The sequence below is a fragment of the Chlorocebus sabaeus genome, chromosome 18 (genome assembly GCF_047675955.1).
Source record: "Chlorocebus sabaeus isolate Y175 chromosome 18, mChlSab1.0.hap1, whole genome shotgun sequence".
Taxonomy (NCBI): Eukaryota; Metazoa; Chordata; class Mammalia; order Primates; family Cercopithecidae; genus Chlorocebus; species Chlorocebus sabaeus.
This window is the reverse complement of record NC_132921.1, coordinates 60107468-60128652: the sequence shown is the minus strand read 5'-3', so window position 1 is coordinate 60128652 and position 21185 is coordinate 60107468. Positions and strand designations below refer to the sequence as shown.

Sequence of the window (21185 nt, the reverse complement as noted above, 5' to 3'; positions counted from 1 at the left end):
AGTAAACCACCATGGCACATATATACCTATGTAACAAACCTGCACATTCTGCACATGTATCCCGGAACTTAAATTTAAATAAATAAAAAGAGACTGGGGGATCACCTCAAGATCCAAGAAAGGACGCCTCTCTGTCCGAAATGCAGAATGGCAGTGATAGAAAAAACTACGGAAATGGTCTTCACTGACAAGTCCAATAGAGAATTCTTATCTTCAACAATTCTGACAGGTAGAATCCAGCTTCATTTTTACTACATCTGAGAATTGGGAGCTCATTGCCACTTACTGCAGATGATTTCCATATTTGAATAGTTAAATGTTCTGGAAACCCTTTTGAAACTTGAGCCAAAGCCAGGAGCTGAGCTATAATCTTAGCTTTCCAGGCATCAAAGGTCTCCATCTTGGGGCTGTAGAGGAACATATCATAAAATTAGGATGACCATCCATTCTGGTTTGTCATGGACTGTTCTGGTTTTAGCACGAAACTCCTGTGTCTCAGGAAGCCCTCTGAGAAATATGCCACTGGGCTGCAAATCACAAGGGTTTCCAATCACAGGACCTGAGTTAGAGTTCCAGCTTTACCATTTAATCTGTTGTGTAGCTTTAGGCAAATCAATTAGTCAATCTAAGCCTCAGTTTCTTCATCTATATGAGGATAATAATACCCATATTACAGAGTTGACGTAAGGATTAAATAATATATAAGAAGATCTTAGCAGAGAGCCTTGTACACAGTGGAGACTTTTAAATGCTAGCAGATACATCTATAAAGAGTATACTTTAACATATACTGACCACAGTTTCCCTTCCTTACAATTTCCAGTCATAAAGTTTCTTCCATCCTTTGAAATACTGCAGAACATGTCTGATTGCTCCTCCAAATGAAAACCCTTCAAATAGCTGAAGGCTGTGGCATGCTCCATACCACCCACTTTCCACTCCAAATCTACACCAGACTGGTCTCCTCTTTTCCAGACTAAATATCTCTAGTGCCTTTGACCATTGTTCCTACAACATGATTTCCAGAACTTTGTCCCTCTTATTAACCTTTTTGTAGATCTCTCATTTGTAAAGTTCAGGCCAAGAACTGAGCACAACTTCCCTGATGTTGTCTGACCAGCACAAGGACACTTGGATGATTATCTCGTTCCTTCTGGACTCTCTATTTCCATCACATGACCTCAGGTCACATTAGCATTTTGGCAGCCTTAACCCAGTTGGCTTATGTTAAGCTGACAGTCAGCTAACACCCCTGAGCCTTTCTCTTTCTCTTATAAACTATTAAACAAAGTCTCCCTTGGTCTGGTTTCAGCTGATCCTTTAAACACAAAAGTTAGAGTCTAAATTTATCCCTATTAATTTTGTCATACTGGTTGCAGCCTATCCTTCAAGGTTGTTGAGATTTCTATGGCTCCTTAGCCTGTCAGCCAACATATTAGCTGTTTTTCTCAGTTTTGTTTCATCTTTAAATTTGATAAGAATGCTTCAAACTGTTGATTTAAAATACTGAACAATTTAGGGCCAAGAACAGAACCATTTAAGTTTCATAAAGGTTAAGTCTGGTTAATATTAATAACTGTTACCATTGCTCAGTAATTGCTCTGAGCCAGATACTGAGTTAGATGCATTAGGAACATTATCTCATTTGACTGCAGAACTCTTCAAGATAAATATGATTGTCCTCTTCTTACAAATGATAAAACTACACTTATACACTGTTGGTGAGAGTGTAAGTTAGTTCAACCACTGTGGAAAACAGTGTGGTGATTCCTCAAAGACTAAAGACAGAAATACCATTCAACCCAGCAATCCCATATTGGGTATATATCCAAAGGAATATAAATCATTCCATACTAAAGACACATGCACATGTGTGTTTGCTGCAGCACTATTCACAATAACAAAGACATGGAATCAACCCAAATGCCCATCAATGATAGACTGGATAAAGAAAATGTGGTACATATATACCATGGAGTACTATGCAGCCATAAAAATAAATGAGATCATGTCCTTTGTAGGAACACGGATGGAGCTGGAGGCCATTATCCTTAGCAAAGTAATGCAAGAACAAAATACCACATGTTCACACTTAAAAATGAGAGCTAAATGATGAGAAGACATGGACACGTAGAGAGGAACAACACACAATAGGACCCACTGAAGGGTGAGGGTAGGAGGGAGCAGAGGTTCAGGAAAAAAAACGAATGAGTACTAGGCTTAATACCTAGGTAACAAAAGAATCTGTAGAACATATCCTCATGACATGAGTTTGACTACATAACAAACCTGCACATATACCTCTAAACTTAAAAGTTTAAAAATAAATAAATAAAAATATGGAAGTAATGAAATAAAACAAATTATAAAACTGAGACTCAGAAATGTGAAATGTCTTACTCAAATTCAGACAACTAGTAAGCCTTATAGCTGCATTTTGGAACCAGATTTGTAGGATATCAAAGTCAAAATTCTACAGTGCCATGCTCTTTTGGAAGGGGAGCTACTGAGACTATGAAAAAATATCTTTAAGCCGAAGTCCTATTTGGAACCCCAAGGGTAGGTAAACCTTATCACTCTCTCCTGCCTGCCTCCCACTTCCCTGTGGCCTTCATCACAGTGACCCACCTTCGTAGCTTAGGGTATAAACCCTTCTCTCCATACACTTTCCTCTTATCAGGCCCTTGTCCTTCCCTGGCCTTCCCTCCCATCCTCACCCCTGCTGCCTTCTACCCACTATATCTTTAATATCCCAGTTTGGGTTTCAAGAAATTCTCTTACAGTCTCACCCTTTTTTTAATAACACTCCCCCTTTGCAACTCCTTCCATTAAACTAAAACACTGGGACACCACTTCCTTCATCAATTTATCTCACAGAGACACATTCAATTGGTCATTGATTTAACAAATAGTTACTGAGTATATAGCATGTGCTAGGTACTGTTCCAGGAACAGAAATAGAACAATGGAAAAAAGGACATGGTTCCTGTCCTCACAGAGCTTGTAACTAGGGAAGGGGTAGATATCAAATAATTACACAAGTACATAATTACAAATCTGGTAAGTGCTACAAAGGAGAAATTCAGTGCTCTATGAGACTATACAATATAAGCACCTATTCTAGTCTGGAGAATAAGAAAGAACCCTGCTTTAAAAAAATATTGATAACATTTGTTGAGTACCTATTATGTCTCAGATAGTACTAGCATCTATTATAAATGTCAGGATATATAGGTATACAATGTTAAATAAAAGATATAGAAGTACATTAATATTTATACTGTAGTGTGATATCTGATATGTAAATGATAAGCACAGAGCACATGAATAAGAGCTGAGAATCAGGAAAAACTTCCTGGAAAGCACATGCAATAGTTTGGATGTTTATCCTGCTAAACCTCATTTTGAAGTTTGATCTCTGAGAAATTCAAAGGATCATTAGTAGACACTAATGAGCAATTATATGTCAATAAATTGGAAAATCTAGAAGACATGAAGAAATTCCTAGACACATACAACCTACCAAGATTGAACCATGAAAAAATACAAAACCTGAAGAGACCAAAAACAATGAGATCAAAGCTCCAATAAAAAGTATTCCAATAAAGAAAAGCCTGGACCCTATGGCTTCACTGACGAAATTCTATCAAACAAGTAAAGAAGAACTAATACCAGTCCTACTCAAATTATTCCAAAAAACAAAGAAGGAGGGAATATTTACAAACTAATTCTATAAGGCCAATATTACCCTGATACCAAAACCAGACAAAGACACATCAGCAAAAGAAAACTACAGGTCAATATCTCTGATAAATATTGATGCAAAAATCGCCAACAAAACACTATCAAACTGAATACAACAATACATTAGAAAGATCTCATGATGACCAAGTGGGATTTATCCCTGGGATGCAAGGATGGTTCAACATATACAGATTAATCAATGTGATACATCATATCAACATAATGAAGGACAAAATCCATATGATCATTTCAATCGATGCTGAAAACGCATTCGATAAAATTCAACATCCCTTCATGACAAAAAACAAAAAGACCTGAAAAAACTGGACATAGAAGGAATATACCTTAACATAATAAGAGCCACATATGACAGATCCACAGCTAATATCATACTAAATGGAGGAAAAAAGCCTTTTCTCTTAAGATCTGGAACATGACAAGGATGCCTGCTTTCACCACTGCTACTCAACATAGTACTGGAAGTCCTAGCTAGAGCAATCAGATAAGAGAAAGATATAAAGGGCATCCAAACTGGAACAGAGGAAGTCAAATTATCCTTGTTTGCAGATGATATAATCTTATATTTAGAAAAACCTGAAGACTCCACAAAAAAAACTATTAGAACTGATAAATTCAGTAATGTTACAGGATACAAATCGACATACAAAAATCAGTAGCATTTCTATATGCCAACAGTGAACAATGTGAATAGAAAATTTTAAAAGCAATCCCATTTACAATAGCCACACATAACATTAAATACTTAGAAATTAACCAAAGAAGTAAAATAGCTCTATAATAAAAACTACAAAACACTGATGAAAAAAATTGAAAAGGACACCAAAAAATGGAAAGATATTCCATATTCATGGATTGGAAGAATCAATATTATTAAAATATTCATACCACCCAAAACAATCTACAGATTGATCACAATCCCTATCAAAATGCCAATAACATTCTTCATAGAAATGGAAAACACAATCCTAAAATTTACATGGAACCACAAAAGTCCCAGAATAGCCAAAGCTATCCTAAACAAAAAGAACAAAACTGGAGGAATCACATTACTTCAAATTCTACTACAGAGCTACAGTAACCAAAACAGCATGGTACTGGCATAAAACAGACACATGAACCAATGGAACAGAATACAGAAACCAGAAATAAATCTACACATCTACAGTGAACTCATTTTTTGACAAAGGTGTGAAGAACATACACTAGGGAAAAGACAGTCTTTTCAATTAATTCTTCTGGGGAAACTGAATATCCATATGCAGAAAAATGAAACTAGACCCTTATCTCTCACCATATACAAAAATCAAATCAAAATGGATTAAAGATTTAAATCTAAGACTTTGAACTGTGAAAATATTAAAAGAAAACATTGAAGAAAATCTCTAAGACATTGGTCTGGACAAAAAATTCTTGAGCAATACCACAAAAGCACAGACAACCAAAGCAAAAATGAACAAATTGAATAATATCAAATTAAAAAGCTTCTGTATAGCAACGATACAATCAACAAGGTGAAGAAACAACCCACAGAATGGGAGAAGACATTTGCAAACTACCCATCTGACAAGGGGTTAATAACTAGAATGTATAAGGAGCTCAAACAACTCTAGAGGAAAAAATCTAATAATCTGATCAAAATGGGCAAAAGATTGGATAGAAATGCCTATTTCTCAAAAGAAGACATACATATGGCAAACAGGCATATGAAAAAGGTGCTCAACATTATTCATCATCATAGAAATGCAAATCAAAATTACAATGATATCAACTCACCCCAGTTAAGATGGCTTATATACAAAAGACAGGCAATAACAAATGCTGGCAAGGATATGAAGAAAAGGGCTTACACTGCTGGTGGAAATGTAAATTAGTATAACCACTATGGATAACATCTTGGAGGTTCCTCGAAAAACTAAAAATAGAACTACCATACGATCCAGCAATCCCACTGCTATGTATGTACGCAAAAGAAAGGAAATCAGACTATAGAAGAGATATCTGCACTCCTAGGATTTGGAAGCAACCTAAGTGTCCATCAACAGATGAATGGATAAAGAAAATGTGGTACATATATACAAAGGAGTACTCTTCAGCCATTTAAAAGAATGAGATCCTGTCATTTGCAACAGCAATGGATGGAACTAGAAATCATTATGTTAAAGAAAATAAACTAGGCACAGAAAGACAAATATCACATGCTCACACTTAATTGTGGGATCTAAAAATCAAAATAATGGAATTCATGAAGGCAGAGAATAGAAAGATGGTTACTAGAGGCTGGGAAGGGTGGTGGAAGATTGAGGAGGAGGTGGGGATGGTTAACGGGTATTTAAAAAAAATAGAAAGAATGAATAGGCCAGACACAGTGGCTGAAGCCTGTAATCCCAGCACTTTGGGAGGCCGAGGTGGGTGGATTACCTAAGGTCAGGAGTTCGAGACCAGCCTGGCCAACATGGCGAAACCCCGTCTCTACTAAAAATACAAAAATTAACTGGGCGTGGTGGCGCGCGCCTGTAGTCCCAGCTACTCAGGAGGCTGAGGCAGGAGAATCGCTTGAACCCGGGAAGCGGAGATTGCAGTGAGCCGAGATCATGCCACTGCACTCCAGCCTGGGCAACAGAGAGAGACTCTGTCTCAAAAAAATAAAAATAGCTTTGAAGACAATTCTCATTGAAGGAAGACATCTTATGGAAATTCACAATTGCTCAAAGATAAATGTATAAAGATATACACTGGAGGTTTGTCCAAGACCAGCCTGGCCAACATGGTGAAACCCCATCTCTACTAAAAATACAAAAATTATCTGAGCATGGTGGCACATGCCTGTAATCCCAATTACTTGGAAGGCTGAGGCAGGAGAATTGCTTGAACCTGAGAGGCGGAGGTAGCTCGCGCCATTGCACTCCAGCCTGGGCAACAAAAGCAAAACCCCGTCTCAAAAAAAGAAAAAAAGAATGAATAAGACCTACTATTTGATAGCATAACAGGGTGACTATAGTCAGTAATAACTTAATTGTACATTTTTAAATAACTAAAAGAATATAATTAGATTGTTTGTAATACAAAGGATAAGTGCTTGAGGGAATGGATACACCAGATGTGACTATTTCACATTACATGCCTTATCAAAACATCTCATGTATCCCATAAATATATATACCTATGTATCCACAACAATTAAAAATTCAAAAAAAAATTTTTTAAGAAGTTCGATCCCTAGTGTTGGAGGTGGAGCCTAGTGGGAGGTGCTTGTGTCATGGGGGCAGATCCCTCATGAACAGCCTGGCACTGTCCTTGAGGTAATGAGTGAGTTCTCGCTCTATTAGTTCCTGCAAGAACTGGTTGTTTAAAAGAGTCTGGAAACTCCCTCCTCTCTCTCCTGCTTCTTCTCTCCCCATGTGATCTGCACACACCCACTCTTCTTTGTCTTCTGCCATGAAGCCCTCACCAGAACCAGATGCTGGTAACATGATCCTTGTACAGCCTGTACAACCATGAGCCAAATAAACCTATTTTCTTCATAAATTACCCAGCTTCAGATACTCTTTTATAGCAACACAAATGGACTAAGACAGTATATCAGCTTCATTTTCAAGAGTGAGTAAGAATTATTGAGCCAGAGAAAGGGGAATTATTGAGCCAGTTAAAGGGAAGAACATAGGCAAAGCTTTGGAGAAGGTTGTATCATAATACATTTGGAGATACGTAAGGAGTTCACTATGGTTAAAGCAGAGAGGGTGTAGGGGGATAGGGATATTTTTGACCCATCTATATGTCACACTGACCATTCAAGCCTTAAAAGTCCAAAAACAAAACAAAACAAAACAAAAAACTTTAAGGATAGATGATGCTTCACAAAAACAATATTCAGCTACAAGTGAATTATAATTACAATATGTATGCTAGACAAGGCTAATAACTAATAAATATATTGTGACTATTTGAGGAGGATAGTGTGTGGGGGGTGGGTGGGTGTGTTATGTGCATGTAGCAGAGGAGGGTTGAAAGTTATAATAAACTACACTCCAAAATATTTTACAAACAACCTGTAACAGTTTGAGTACGAATGTGTTTGCAGTCCAGGTCTTAACAACATAAAACATAGCCAGAAATGTAACTATGACACTGCATAAACAAAAGGAAAATAAAGTAGGATGATCCCATTACTGATCATGCATACTGGCATGCGTCTCATTCATTAGAGTACTTTAAACTAGGTTTAAGTATCCAATTGATGAAAGGAGTTTGTTTTGTTTTGGTTTTGAGCTGGAATGCAGTGCTGTAATTTGTCTGTCCTGGCAGCATTGCCTATGGACAGTCATTAATCAGAAGTGAATTATTACTTCCTTGTGAAATTTAGCTTCAGTTTTTTCCTCTTGAACATATCTGGAAATCTTTAACATGGAGAGTCATGCTAGATCCTTTCCTAATTGGAAAATTCAACTCATCCTTCACATTTATCTTCTGAAGCCCACTTCTCTTTATTCCGTCAGAGTGTACCAACTGAGATTAAGTTCCTTTCCATCTCTCACATATATGTGTCTGTCACTGTCAAGAATTGTGGCAATTAATTTTAAGGGGAGGGGCTGAAAACCTACATATGGGGTAGTTTAAACAAAACCACACCTTTAGCCATCAATTAAATGAACCAGATGATTGTTTCTAAAAACTCAACTTTGAAAAGTTTATTCTGCACTAAGGTTTTTGTTAGTTTGGTTTTGGTTTTGTTTTTAAAATAAAAAAGAGCAATTCAAGTTTGGGGAAGTAACCAGAGCCTCAAATGAAATACTGGCTATCTTTTTAAAAATTTTATACGCCAATGGGTGTTTTCTTACTTTTGCTTTAAATGCTGCCTTTAATTTCTTTCTTTCTTTTTTTTTTTTTTTTTTGAGACAGAGTCTTGCTGTCACCCAGGTTGGAGTGCAGTGGCGCAATCTCAGCTCACTGCAAGCTCCGCCTCCTGGGTTCACGCCATTCTCCTGCCTCAGCCTCCCAAGTAGCTGCGACTACAGGCGCCTGCCACCACGCCTGGCTAACTTTTTGTACTTCTTAGTAGAGACAGGGTTTCACCGTGTTAGCCAGGATGGTATTGATCTCCTGACCTCGTGATCTGCCCACCTCGGCCTCCCAAAGTGCTGGGATTGCAGGAATGAGCCACCGCGCCCGGCCTAAATGCTGCCTTTTATTTCTTTCTTCTTTTTTAAACTAAGAAGCCGTATTGTTAAGAGTGAAAGTCACTGAGACATGAACAATTTCTCCCACCATACCAGGTTCACTACACAAAGGCTTGTTCTACTGGTTAGACCTGGAGCTCATTAATATTAAAAAGTGAGGTTACTTCATTATTGGACTAAAATTTCCATTTTCACTTGCCCTGTCTTTAGCTCTGTCCTTCTAACATCAATGAGTAAGATAGAAACATGGACAATATGCTCATCAAATTTATAGATGATAAAAAGCCAGGAGTGACAGCAAATGTTGTCGATAAAAGGATCAAGATTCAGAAAGATTTAGGAGAGGGTAGGGCAATGGCTAAATGTAATCAAAGTTAGGATGAATAAGTACAAGATCCTAAACATGGGTTCAAAAATCAATCTTGCAAGTTTAGTAACAGCAAGTATGTAAAAGGCTTAGGAATCTTAATTAATAATGAGCTCAGTGTGTGTTAACAGTGTGATATGATTCAAAAAAAAAACTAACAGTCAGTGTGTGTTAACATGTGATATGATTCCAAAAAAAAAAACTAACGGCACTTGATAGTGCTCTAAGAAAGTGTAACATTGAGAATAAGAAGGTGGATAACTTAGTCCTGAATTCAGCTTTGGGTACATATGTTAGAGTATCTTTGGGATATGCTTGGGAAACTGAATCCAAATTGCAAAAGAACCTGTTCAAGGGACTAGATTATTTAACCTGAAGCTAAGATTTAGAGAACAAATAGTAGCTATACTAAAATAGTTAAAAAGGGATTCAATGTACTGTCACTAGACCCAGAAGGGGAGAACTAGGATTAATGAATGTGAGTTTCAAGCAGGCAGATTTCAGCTCAGCAAGAATAAACTTTTTATTCTTCGGACAAATATTAAGCCAAAAATGGAATGGGCAACTACATAGTTCCCTACCCCTCACTGGTGGTATTCAAGCCCAGGCTGGAAAACTTCTGCCAGGGGAAAATCAAACAAACATTACAATGATGATTCAAGCATTATGTGTATTATTGGACTGGATAGTGTATGATCTACGCTTTTTAGATAAACTCAGCTATCACAAAAAGACCTCTACAAAGACAGCTCATCTGGGCCCCCACGAAGCACACAATCTCTTACAGCTGTCAGAAATTATAGCCTCGAGTGTGGTAAAGCTGACGGGAAGCTCATATTTTAGTTGTTCTACATGGAATCTTAGCCAAAAGGTCAAGAAGCAATATATTTCAGCAGTGTGCAGTGGCCTGAGAGAAGGACCATTATTTTATTATGTGACCCTTCTTCCAACTGGGTGAGATCATCTTTGTGTTTCCAAAAACATTGCCCAGACCCTGTGTAGACTGTAGGGTGCAGTAATGCTATACTTGGGCCTTCCAAAAAAAATGATGTGCCAAGAACAAACCCAACTCAGGATTCCCAAACAGAAATTGGAGGACCTTTTAGTCAGAGCAAAGAATACAAAGATCTGTGAAGCCAGAAGCTTCAGAGATTAAGCCGAATCAGGAATTTATTTACCTAAAAAGTGTTCAGACCAAGTATCATTAATGCTTTCCATCTTGACACATTCGGTAAAAGAAGCAAACCTTCCAGGATACCATGCTTCACTTTATATCGTATCCTCTGATGCAGGGTGAGGTAGGGGAAATGCAATAAATCTAGAGTCCTCATTTTCTTATATTGTGTTTGAGAATATTTTTCTTAATCTATGAAAGTACTTTTTTGTCTCTCCCTGAGAACTTATGACATTGCTGTTCCTGATACCTGACACCATGGCCATTCTCATAATTGTAGAACTATCGACCAGAAGAATGAAAAGTTATCCCCCTCAAACTACAAGGGTAACACCAGAAGAAAAGGAAAAGCAAAAGGTCTCTGCATTTTAAAAACCCATGGTCTCTTCTACCAGAAGGTAAGAAAGAATGGCCATTACTTATTTCGCTCAATTAAGTAAGAACTTTCTTATAGTAGCTATGACCAAGAAAAACATGGGCTGCCTTGGAGAGCTCAAGCATGGATTAACCAATCCATCACTAAAACAAGGTTGTGAAGTCAAGCACAAAGAAATCTAGTGGGTACTTTTGTACCTAATTCCTTACAAACATGTTTAAGAAGCCCCAGAAGTCATTACAATGTCCAAGCCAAATGGGTTTGCTAAGGTATCATCATCACATCAGTAATTTTGATCTTCAGTGCTAAAAATATGAAACCTATACAGGCAGTGCTGCTTTAGTTGAATTGGGTGGTAATGGTGTAGATAGGTGAAGAGAAGGGAATCTGTTTTTATTTGCTTTGAATCTTCACTATTCTAGGTAAATTTTATTCTGAAAAAGAGATTCTGGTGTTTTGAAGCCTACTAGAGTAATTTGTTATTCCTCCCAGAAGAATCTGCGTTATCCTACAAGAGAGAGACTTCAAAAAGTACAAAAAGTACACATTACCATTTTCTGCCACTGCCTGTTCAAACCTCTTCCATGAAGCTAATTCTCTTCTTCCCTTTAGATGAATCTAGAGCATGTCTATTGTCTAGCCCCTATCAGATAATGAAAACACAAAATTCTACACATTTTTATCCAAATCCAAACTTCCTCTCATTTTTATCCAAAATCTAACTTATTTCTATAATTTAAATATCCTTTCCCATATAACAGTCAAACAATTAAAACCCCAAACTTTATTTAAAATGAATGCTTCTTCCCCTCCCCAGCATGGGCTGCTGCAGGCTGGAAGCCTGCAATGGGAAAGAGGGACATGGTCACCTTCTTCTCTGGGTGCCTTTCCTTGCTTCTCTTCCTCCCTGTCAGCTTTCTCACTGTGCTTTCTGCTCTCTCCAGAGTTGAAGTAGGGCAAAGGGGAAGGTGGTACTGTTTGGTAAGGAGCAGGAAAGGTTGTACCTGAAAGGAACCAGAATTGCCTAGTGTTAATGCTCTCTGAGTCGGGAATGAGTTTTAAACTGTCTCTTTTCCTCATGGGACACTTCTGCTATTTCTATGGTGACTCCTCTTCTCCATTGGGACAGCTATTGGATTGCAGTTCCATTGGAGACATCAATCTCTCTCTTCTGGCTGGTTGCTTACAGCCTTCTCACCCCCTACTCCTCTGACTAGACAACTCTATCCCCTTCCCGTAAGATTTCCTTACTTGTGTCAACCGTCTTAGGTGTGGTCCCTCAGCAGCTCTGTCTGCCATGTCCCACATCTGATCCATAGAACACATATACACACACATACTTCTCAGTGCTTCGGTGTCCTCATCTGTAAGGTGGAGATATTAAGCCAAGTGCAGTGGTGCTCCCCTATAGTCCCTGCTATTCCAGAGGCTGAGGTGGGAGTACCACTTGACCCATGAGTTTGAGGCTGTAGTGCACTACTACTGGGCCTGTAAATAGCCACTGTACTCCAGCCTGGGCAACACAGTGAGATCCCATCTCTATAATAAATAAATAAGACACTATTAATAGCAACTGTCTCCTATGGTTGCTGTGAAGATTAAAAAAAACAATAACTGGCCCAAATTAAACACTAAAATAACAATAACTTTCCCAAGATCACATTATTAGTAGTAAGTAGTAAAACCAGATCTGTCCTCCTTCAAAGTCAGGGAGGTACATTTCCTGTCACACTACATTTCCAGGAGGGAGATATTTTGAACCAAGGAACTACCCAGTACTATTCCAATTCATCCACTCTGCTCCCTCATAAGACTGGCTATGGGCATGGCAACAAATTGATCACCCTGGCACCTCTGGTTCAACTCTCCAGCAGCACCCTAAAGCTATGGATCAGCATCAGGAAGCCCCTGGGCATCCCCCTCCTTCACTCCAGAGCAGCACACCAGGCTGAACCTAAGAGCTGTCACATGCTGGGACAAGTGCCAAACTAATTCTAGAGCGTGGGGCACTCTGACACTTGACATAGACAATAGCATAACTTTTTCCACCTTCGAACCAACATTATACTCTTCAAATCCTCTTTGAGGAAACCTTATATAAAACCATGCTCACTCAATAGACAGCCTCCAAAGTGAAACCTGTCTCACTAGGTCTTTGCCACTACTTCCTTAGGTGACTATCTGCTACCAACACAGAGCAAAACTCGAAAGACTTCTGCCCTAGAGACCACATCTTGAGGTGCAGACTTTTCCCACTCTCTGTTCTCTCAAAGTATTCCTTAGAATGTTCCTTAGTTGATATAGTTACATTAAATTATAGAGCTAGTCTCATGTAGAATATTCATTAAATATTCTCTTTCAGCACACCAGAATCACATTTTCTATGCTTTAAAGGTCAGAAATCTTTTTGCAAACTTCATGTCTTCTGCCCCAAGGTGGAGATTCATCTTCAAAGGTTCCTAAAAGGGAAGTGATTCTTTTGCAAAGAACATATTCCCCTGGGAAGAATCAACTGGCTTCCATCAAAGCATTTCACAGCATTTATGCATCATTCCTGCAGGCTACTTGGTAAATGCAAAGACAAAGATGTACCTTTACACAGTGGCAAGATCTAGTACCTTAACCACATAATCAAGCTATAAGCATCACGGATAGCAGGACAATCTAATGTTATGTTCTTACTGATGTGAAATGATACACAACACAAAGCATCACTTATTACATATCTTGTCAAACATGTTTAACTTGAATCTTACCAAGACTTTAAACCTAATTTCCAGTTTATGGGAAATAGAAATGATAAAGGAACAAGTCTGAAAAAAAACAACAACAAAAAATAAATAAATAATTAAGGAAGGAAAAAAGAAGGCTAATTCAGAACATAGAATGTCCTATAAGACAACTGGCCAAGTTTCTTCAAAAAGTCATTTTCACAGGGGAAAAAAATAGGTGACACTGTTCAAAAATAAGAGACTAAGGAGATATAATAACCAAATATAATGCACGAAACTTCACAGAGTCGTGGTTTGAAGGAAATAACTGTAAGACACGTCATGGAGAAAAACTGAGGAAATTTCAGTGTGGATTAGATATGAGCTGATATTAGGGAATTGTTAGTTTCCTGAGGTGTGATAGTAGAATGTAACTATAGTAGAATATACTTATAATTAATATATATGTGATGAAGAGTTTGTAAGTAAAGCATCATGATGTCCAACCAATATGTATGCACACATTCACACACATTCAACATGTGTTAACAATTGTGGGTATTGTAAGTGAATATGCAAGTATTCATTGTAATATTCTTTCAAATTTTTAGCATGTTTAAAAATTATATAAAATACAGGTGAAATGTTTCTATTTGCAGATGTGAGGACAGTGTAGAAAATCCCAAAGTATCTACAAAAAAGCAAAATGAAACAAAATACCACCTAAAGCTAATTAAGTTCAGCCAGCCAACTAGGTATTATTGCAATGGGCTGCCCAGTAATCAAAGAGGACTACTTATTTCCCACCAGGGTTTTTACAAAAAGATTCATTCTGGTAAGTTCTCTGACAAAGTTCAGACATTGTTACATGGGTGGCACCAGCTTCTCTACGTCCCTATCAAAATCAAAGAAAACTCAGAAAAAAATGGAAAACAAAAGCTGCTTTATTATTCTACTCTTTGAGCAGAATCTACCTTACACAAAGCAAATGCTTGTTTAAAACATTTTAATGACATTCATAAAGTCGTAATTAAGAAAAAAAGTAAAATTTATTTAAGAAGTCTATAAATCTCCCTATTTACAAAACTTTTTTAATACACAAAATAAACTGGGATCAAAAGTTTTTATAACCCTAAAAAAAAAAAATGGTACAGTCAAGTTACAGCTTAATCAACACACAAATCAACTGTATTTCTTTATACAACAATGGACGTATGAAAACTAAAATTAAAAACACAATGCCATTTAAAATTGCTCCAAAGAAATACTTAGGTATAAATGTAAAAAAATAAACACACCATGTACAAAATATGTATGCTTTAACTACAAAATACAATTTAAAAATCAAAGAGCCAGGCGCAGTGGCTCATGCCTGTAATCCCAGCACTTTGGGAGGCCGAGGCGGGCATATCACCTGAAGTCAGGAGTTTGAGACCAGCCTGACCAACATGGAGAAACCCCGTCTCAACTAAAAATACAATGCCTAATTTCATTACTTACCCAGGAGTCATTCAGGAGCAGGTTGTTTAATTTCCATGTAGTTGTGTGGTTTTTAGTGAGTTTCTTAATCTTGAGTTCTAATTTGATTGCACTGTGGTCTGAGAGACTCTTATGATTTCAGTTTTTTGCATTTGCTGAGGAGTGTTTTACTTCCAATTATGTGACTGATTTTAGAGTAAGTGCTATGTGACATTGAGAATAATGTACATTCTGTTGTTTTTGGGTGGAAAGCTCTGTAGATACCTATGAAGTATACTTGATCCAGAGCTGAGGTCAAGTCCTGAATATCCTTGTTAATTTTCTGTCTCGATGATCTAATATTGACAATAGGGTGTTAAAATCTCCCACTATTACTGTGTGGGAGTCTAAGCCTCTTTATAGTTCTCTAAGAATTTGTTTTATAAATCTGGATGCTCCTGTATTGGGTACATATATATTTAGGATAGTTAGCTCTTCTTGTTGAATTGAGTCCTTCACTATTATGTAATGCCCTTTTGATCTTTGTTGGTTTAAAGTCCGTCTTGTCAGAAACTAGGATTATAACCCCTGCTTTTTTCTGCTTTCCATTTTCTTGGTGTTTCCATTTCCTTGGTAAATTTTCCGACATCCCTTATTTTGAGCTTGTGTGTGTCTTTGTATATGAGATGGGTCTCTTGAATACAGCACACCAATAGGCCTTGACTCTATCCAGCTTGCTGTACTGTGTCTTTTAATTGGGGCATTTAGCCCATTTACATGTAAGGTTAATACTGTTATGTGTAAATTTGATCTGTCATCATGACGCTAGCTGGTTATTTTGCACACTTGTTGATGTAATTGCTTCACAGTATCATTGGTCTTTGTTCTTCCATGTGTTTTTGTAGTGTTAGACTGGTAATGATTTTTGTAGTGTAGGCTGGTAATGACTTTTCCTTTCCATATTTAGTGCTTCCTTCAGAAGCTCTTGCAAGGCAGGCCTAGTGGTGAAGAATTCCCTCAGCATTTGCTTGTCTGAAAAGGATTTTATTTCTCCTTCACTTATTAAACTTAGTTTGGCTGGATATGAAATTCTAGGTTGGAAATTCTTTTAAGAATGTTGAATATTGGCCCCCAATCTCTTCTGGCTTGTAGGGTTTCTACTGAGAGGTCAACTGTTAGTCTGATGGGTTTCCCTTTGTAGGTGACATAGCCTTTCTCTCTGACTGCCTTTATCATTTTTTCCTTCATTTTAACCTTGGAAAATCTGATAATGATGTGTCTTGGGATTTATCCTCTCATGGAGTCTCTTACTGGGGTTCTCTGGATTTCCTGAATTTGAATGTTGTCCTATCTTGCTAGGTTGGGAAATTTCTCCTGTATGATATCCTGAAGTATGTTTTCCAACATGGTTCCTTTCTCCCCATCTCTTTCAAGTACCTCAATCATTCATAGGTTCGGTCTTTTTACATAATTCCATAGTTCTCGGAGGTTTTGTTCATTCCTTTTCATTCTTTTCTCTCTAATCTTGTCTGCCTGCCTTATTTCAGCAAGATAGTCTTCAATCTCTCAAATGCTTTCCTCCACTTGATGTATTCGGCTATTGATACCTGTGGTTGCATTGTGAAGTTCTTTTGTGTTGTGCTTTTCAACTCCATCAGGTCATTTATGTTCCTCTCTAAACTAGTTATTCTGGTTAACATCTCCTGTAATGTTTTATCATGGTTCTTGGCTTCTTTGCATTGGGTTAGAACATCTGCCTTTAGCTCAGCAAAGTTTGTTATTACTCACCTTCTGAAGTCTACTTCTGTCAATTAATTCATCTCAGCCTCAACCCAGTTCTATGCCCTTGTTGGAGAGGTCTTGCGATCATTTGGAGGAGAAGGGGCACTCTAGTTTCTTGAGTTTTCAGCATTTTTTCATTGATTCTTTCTCATCTTTGTGAGTTCATCTAGCTTCAATCTTTGAGGCTGCTGACCTTTGGATGGGGTTTTTGGAGGGACTTTTTTGTTGATGCAGTTGTTGTTGTTGTTTTCTGTTTGTTTGTTTTTCTTTTAACAGTCAGGCCCTTCTTCCATAAGGCTTCTGCAGTTTGCTAGGGGTCCACTCCAGACCCTGTTTGCCTGGGTCCCTCCCATACCTGGAGGTATCAACCCTGGAGGCTGCAGAACAGCGAAGATGGCTGTCTGCTCCTTCCTTTGGGAGCTGTGTCCCAGAAGGGGACTGACCTGATGCCAGCAGAAATGCTCCTGTATAAGGTGCCTGGCAACCCCTGTGGGTGGGCAGGGAGTGGGGGAGTGGTCTCATCCAGTCAGGAAGCACAGGATCAGGAAATCCCTTAACAAAGCACTCTGGCTGCCCCTTGGCAGAGGGTATGCACTGCACTGTGGGGAATCCCACTCATCAGGACTGCCCGGATTCCTCAGAGCCAGCAGGGGGAAAGACTAAGTTTGCTCATCTGTGGAGACCGCCCCTCCTCCCTGGGGCTCTGTCCCAGGGAGATCAGAGTTCTGTCTGTAAACCCCTGGTTGCAGTTGCTGAAGTTCCCACAGGGAGGCCCTGCCCAGCGAGAAGGGATGGGTCAGGGTCCAGCCTAGAGAGGCAGTCTGGCCACAATCTGCCATAGCTGCTGTGCTGTGCCATGGGGAATTCCTCCTGAGTCCAAATCATCCAGTCTCCCCAGCACTAGCAGGGGAAAAACGGCAGACTGCAGCTGCAGTGATGGCTCCTTCCCCTTTCCCCAGGAGCTCAGTCACCTTAGGCAGCAGGAAACTGCAGTGATAGTGGTCAACCCTCCCACTGGAAACTCAGTAGTCTCAGGCAGCCTCCCGTCAAGTGGCCACCAAGAATCTTCACAGCTCTGTGCTTGAGACCCAAGGCCCTGGTGGCATGGACTCACAGGGGAGATATCCTGACCTGTGGGTTGCACAGATCTGTGGAAAAAATGTGGTTTCCTGTGGGGGGGGGGGTAGCACACTCACCCCCTCCCTTGGCTGGGGGTGGGAGCTCCCCTTCCCCTGTGGTCCCGGGAGGGCCATTGCTCCACCCTGCTTTTCCTCACTCTCCAAGGGTCGCATCCGCTGCCTAGTCCAATGAGAGAATCTGGATACCTCAGTTGCCGGTGCAGGATTCATTGGCCATTTTCATTCTCTCAGTGGAAGCCTCTGGTGGCAACTGCTTCTAGTCAGTCATCTCAGCCCCTCCCCGCTACCACTTTTCTTATGATAACACACTTTAAAATCTAAAGGAAACAAATGATGTTCTATCAAAATATAAATTCCCCAAATTAACTAAATAAGTAGAACACCTAAACAACCCAACAGCTGCAGAATTTGAAATACACACACACACATACACACACACACACACACAAAAGCTCTACAATTAAAAATGGTACCAGATTCAGGATGTTTGTGGGTGAGTTGTCTCTAAAGTCAAGGAACAACAATAGAAGCCTTCCCAACTCAATTTACAGTTCTATCATAATATTAATGCCAAAACCTGACAAACATATTCCAATAAGAAAACTAGAATGCTTATAATTAAAATCTGAAACCAGATATTAACAAATTAAATCTAGCAATGTGTTAAAATAGTTATATTCTATAACTAAGCAAAGTTTATTCCAGAAAGCAACATTTCCCAATTTTAAGAAATCTATTAATATAATTTATTACATTAAAAATTTTAAAAAGAAAAATATGCAATTTAAGTACATGCCAAAAATATATTTGAGGTATTGGAACAGATATTCCTGATCAATGTTCATTAGTGATTTTTAGGATGTGAATATTTTCTCTCTTCATGTATATTATAAGCCTCTCTCATGCCATATATTATTTCTCTCTGTGAGCTACTTCTACCTGCTATACCCTCATTCTGCATAGATCCCAGGAATTTCTATGTAGTCTATCAATCAATATATTTAGAAGTAGTTTAAACATGCCTTTCAGGAGACTAGCCTAAGGAAATGCTTCACGAAAAAAATGTCTATATCTTAGCAAGTTTGGAAAAACTACATATTGTGTTTTTCTCTTAGAGATTTGCAACAAAGGTTTGTTAATTTAAAGATTCAAAGAAGTCTTCCAGGGTTTCCCAAGTTAATTGAACATAAAACACTTTTGTTCTTATAATGCCTATTAATACCCCATGAATACATTTTGATAAACACTGGTTTAGATCATGTCACCACAATGTCAGTCTCAGCACGGGTAGCATTTATTGTTCAGGGCATTGTGTGAGGTACCGCTGGAGATATTGAATTATAAGATACAATCTATTCCCACAGATGATTATAATGAAGTTTAGTCAGAACATATAAATAAAGAGATAAATAATAATTTGTGACAACATGGCATACATACCAAATAAGCAATCCAAACAAAAAGGGTAGCAAGGGTGCATAGGAGGCAGGAATGTTACATGCTAAATTGTTGAGGAAGGCTTCCAGGAGGATATATGAGTTAATCCTTGGGAGAAACACATACACAAGGCAAAAATGTGAATCGTGTATTTGGGAGAAATTAAAGCACTGGTTTATAGTTGTTCAAGAGGTAGATAGGGTGACAGTGTAAAGTGTCTTGCTTTAAGGATCTAAGTCTTTATTACTCAGCCCATAAAGAACTAATGGAGGTCTTTCAGCAAGGAGAGAGCATCTCAGGGTAAGTGTATTTATAGAAAGTTGCAATTAACACAAAAGTTTTCCAAAAAATGTCTTCTGTTTGACTCCTGTCTTAGCCTAGGCTCCCCACAAAAGCAGAACCTATGACAAAGTCCGGTGTACAGGTGCTCTACTTTGAGGTATGATCCCAAAGAGCTGCGGGGAGAGACTGAGAAGAATAAAAAAAGGAAGAGGGAAGCACAACCCAATCTAGTTCCTCACCACTGTGGGCAACTGAGGCTTGATTCCTCTGGGATCCTCTAAGAGGACAAGAAAGGATACATCGGCCGGGCGCGGTGGCTCAAGCCTGTAATCCCAGCACTTTGGGAGGCCGAGACGGGCGGATCATGAGGTCAGGAGATCGAGACCATCCTGGCTAACACGGCGAAACCCCGTCTCTACTAAAAAAAATACAAAAAACTAGCCGGGCGAGGTGGCGGGCGCCTGTAGTCCCAGCTACTCCGGAGGCTGAGGCAGGAGAATGGCGTAAACCCGGGAGGCGGAGCTTGCAGTGAGCTGAGATCCAGCCACTGCACTCCAGCCTGGGCGACAGAGCGAGACTCCATCTCAAAAAAAAAAAAAAGAAAGGCTACATCTCAGAATTATTCACCCAGGAGTTGAGAGAGAGAAACATTTATCTTCCAGTTCCCAGACCCCATTGACAAAGGATTGCCCTCACATCTGCAGGTTTGCATATGCTCCAGAATGCCCACATTCATTTCTACAGGTATCCTACTTAGTGAAGGGAGAAACTCTGGGGAAGAAAGTAAGAAACAGTGAATGTAAAGTGAGGCATTGTCAAGTTATACCTACATGTAACTGGCAACCCCAGCAATGGCTGGAGTAAAAAGGGGACTCCTCCCAGAAAATATAAGAGGTGTCTGGTAGATTCTCCAAAGGAAGGTCAATCCAACTCAACACCATATTTCCTGGTTCCTACCTGATTCATTTTCCAGCAGTCCTTTGCACACATGGTCCTTTCATATGTGGTCATCTCCAGGCTTTTTAGCATTGTTTTTTTTTCTCCTTCCATTTTCCCCGTCATTCTAAAACAAATAAATGAAAACAAAAAATAGACATACCATTTTTTTTTAATTGCTTTAATTTATCTATACAAAGAAAAAACATTTTTAGATTTAATAAGTTAAAGTTGATGGCAAAATGACCACTAGAACAAGTTCTCAGACAAGATGTGTATGCTTTGTAGGTAAAAATTAACTTCTACAAGAAAGTTTTCAATAAATTTTACACTTCTATGACAGCCGTGTATCCCCAATCAGAACCAAGCAAAGCACTAAAGTCATTGCCCTGCTTATCATTCCAGTTACCAGGTCTGCTTTGGCAGAAGCCATATTTGGAAACATGGTTCTTCATAATTGCCACAAACCAGCAATATCCATCTTCCATTCATTTAACAAATATTTGTTGAGGACCCTCTGTGATCCAGGTACTATTTTAAGCTCTGGAGATTAAGCTCTGAACAAAACAGAGTAAGTCTCTGCC

At 38.8% G+C, this 21185-nt stretch overlaps 1 long non-coding RNA gene across 5 annotated transcripts in view; it reads right to left on the bottom strand.

The window, feature by feature from the left end:
* LOC103222644 (uncharacterized) overlaps window positions 1-21185 on the bottom strand; it is a 353739-nt gene that overhangs the window by 197390 nt on the left and 135164 nt on the right. For all 5 annotated transcript variants that reach the window (XR_005234819.2, XR_005234818.2, XR_005234820.2 and 2 more), the window contains exon 4: window positions 20623-20728. This is a non-coding gene — a long non-coding RNA (uncharacterized lncRNA). The remainder of the gene's footprint in view (window positions 1-20622; window positions 20729-21185) is intronic.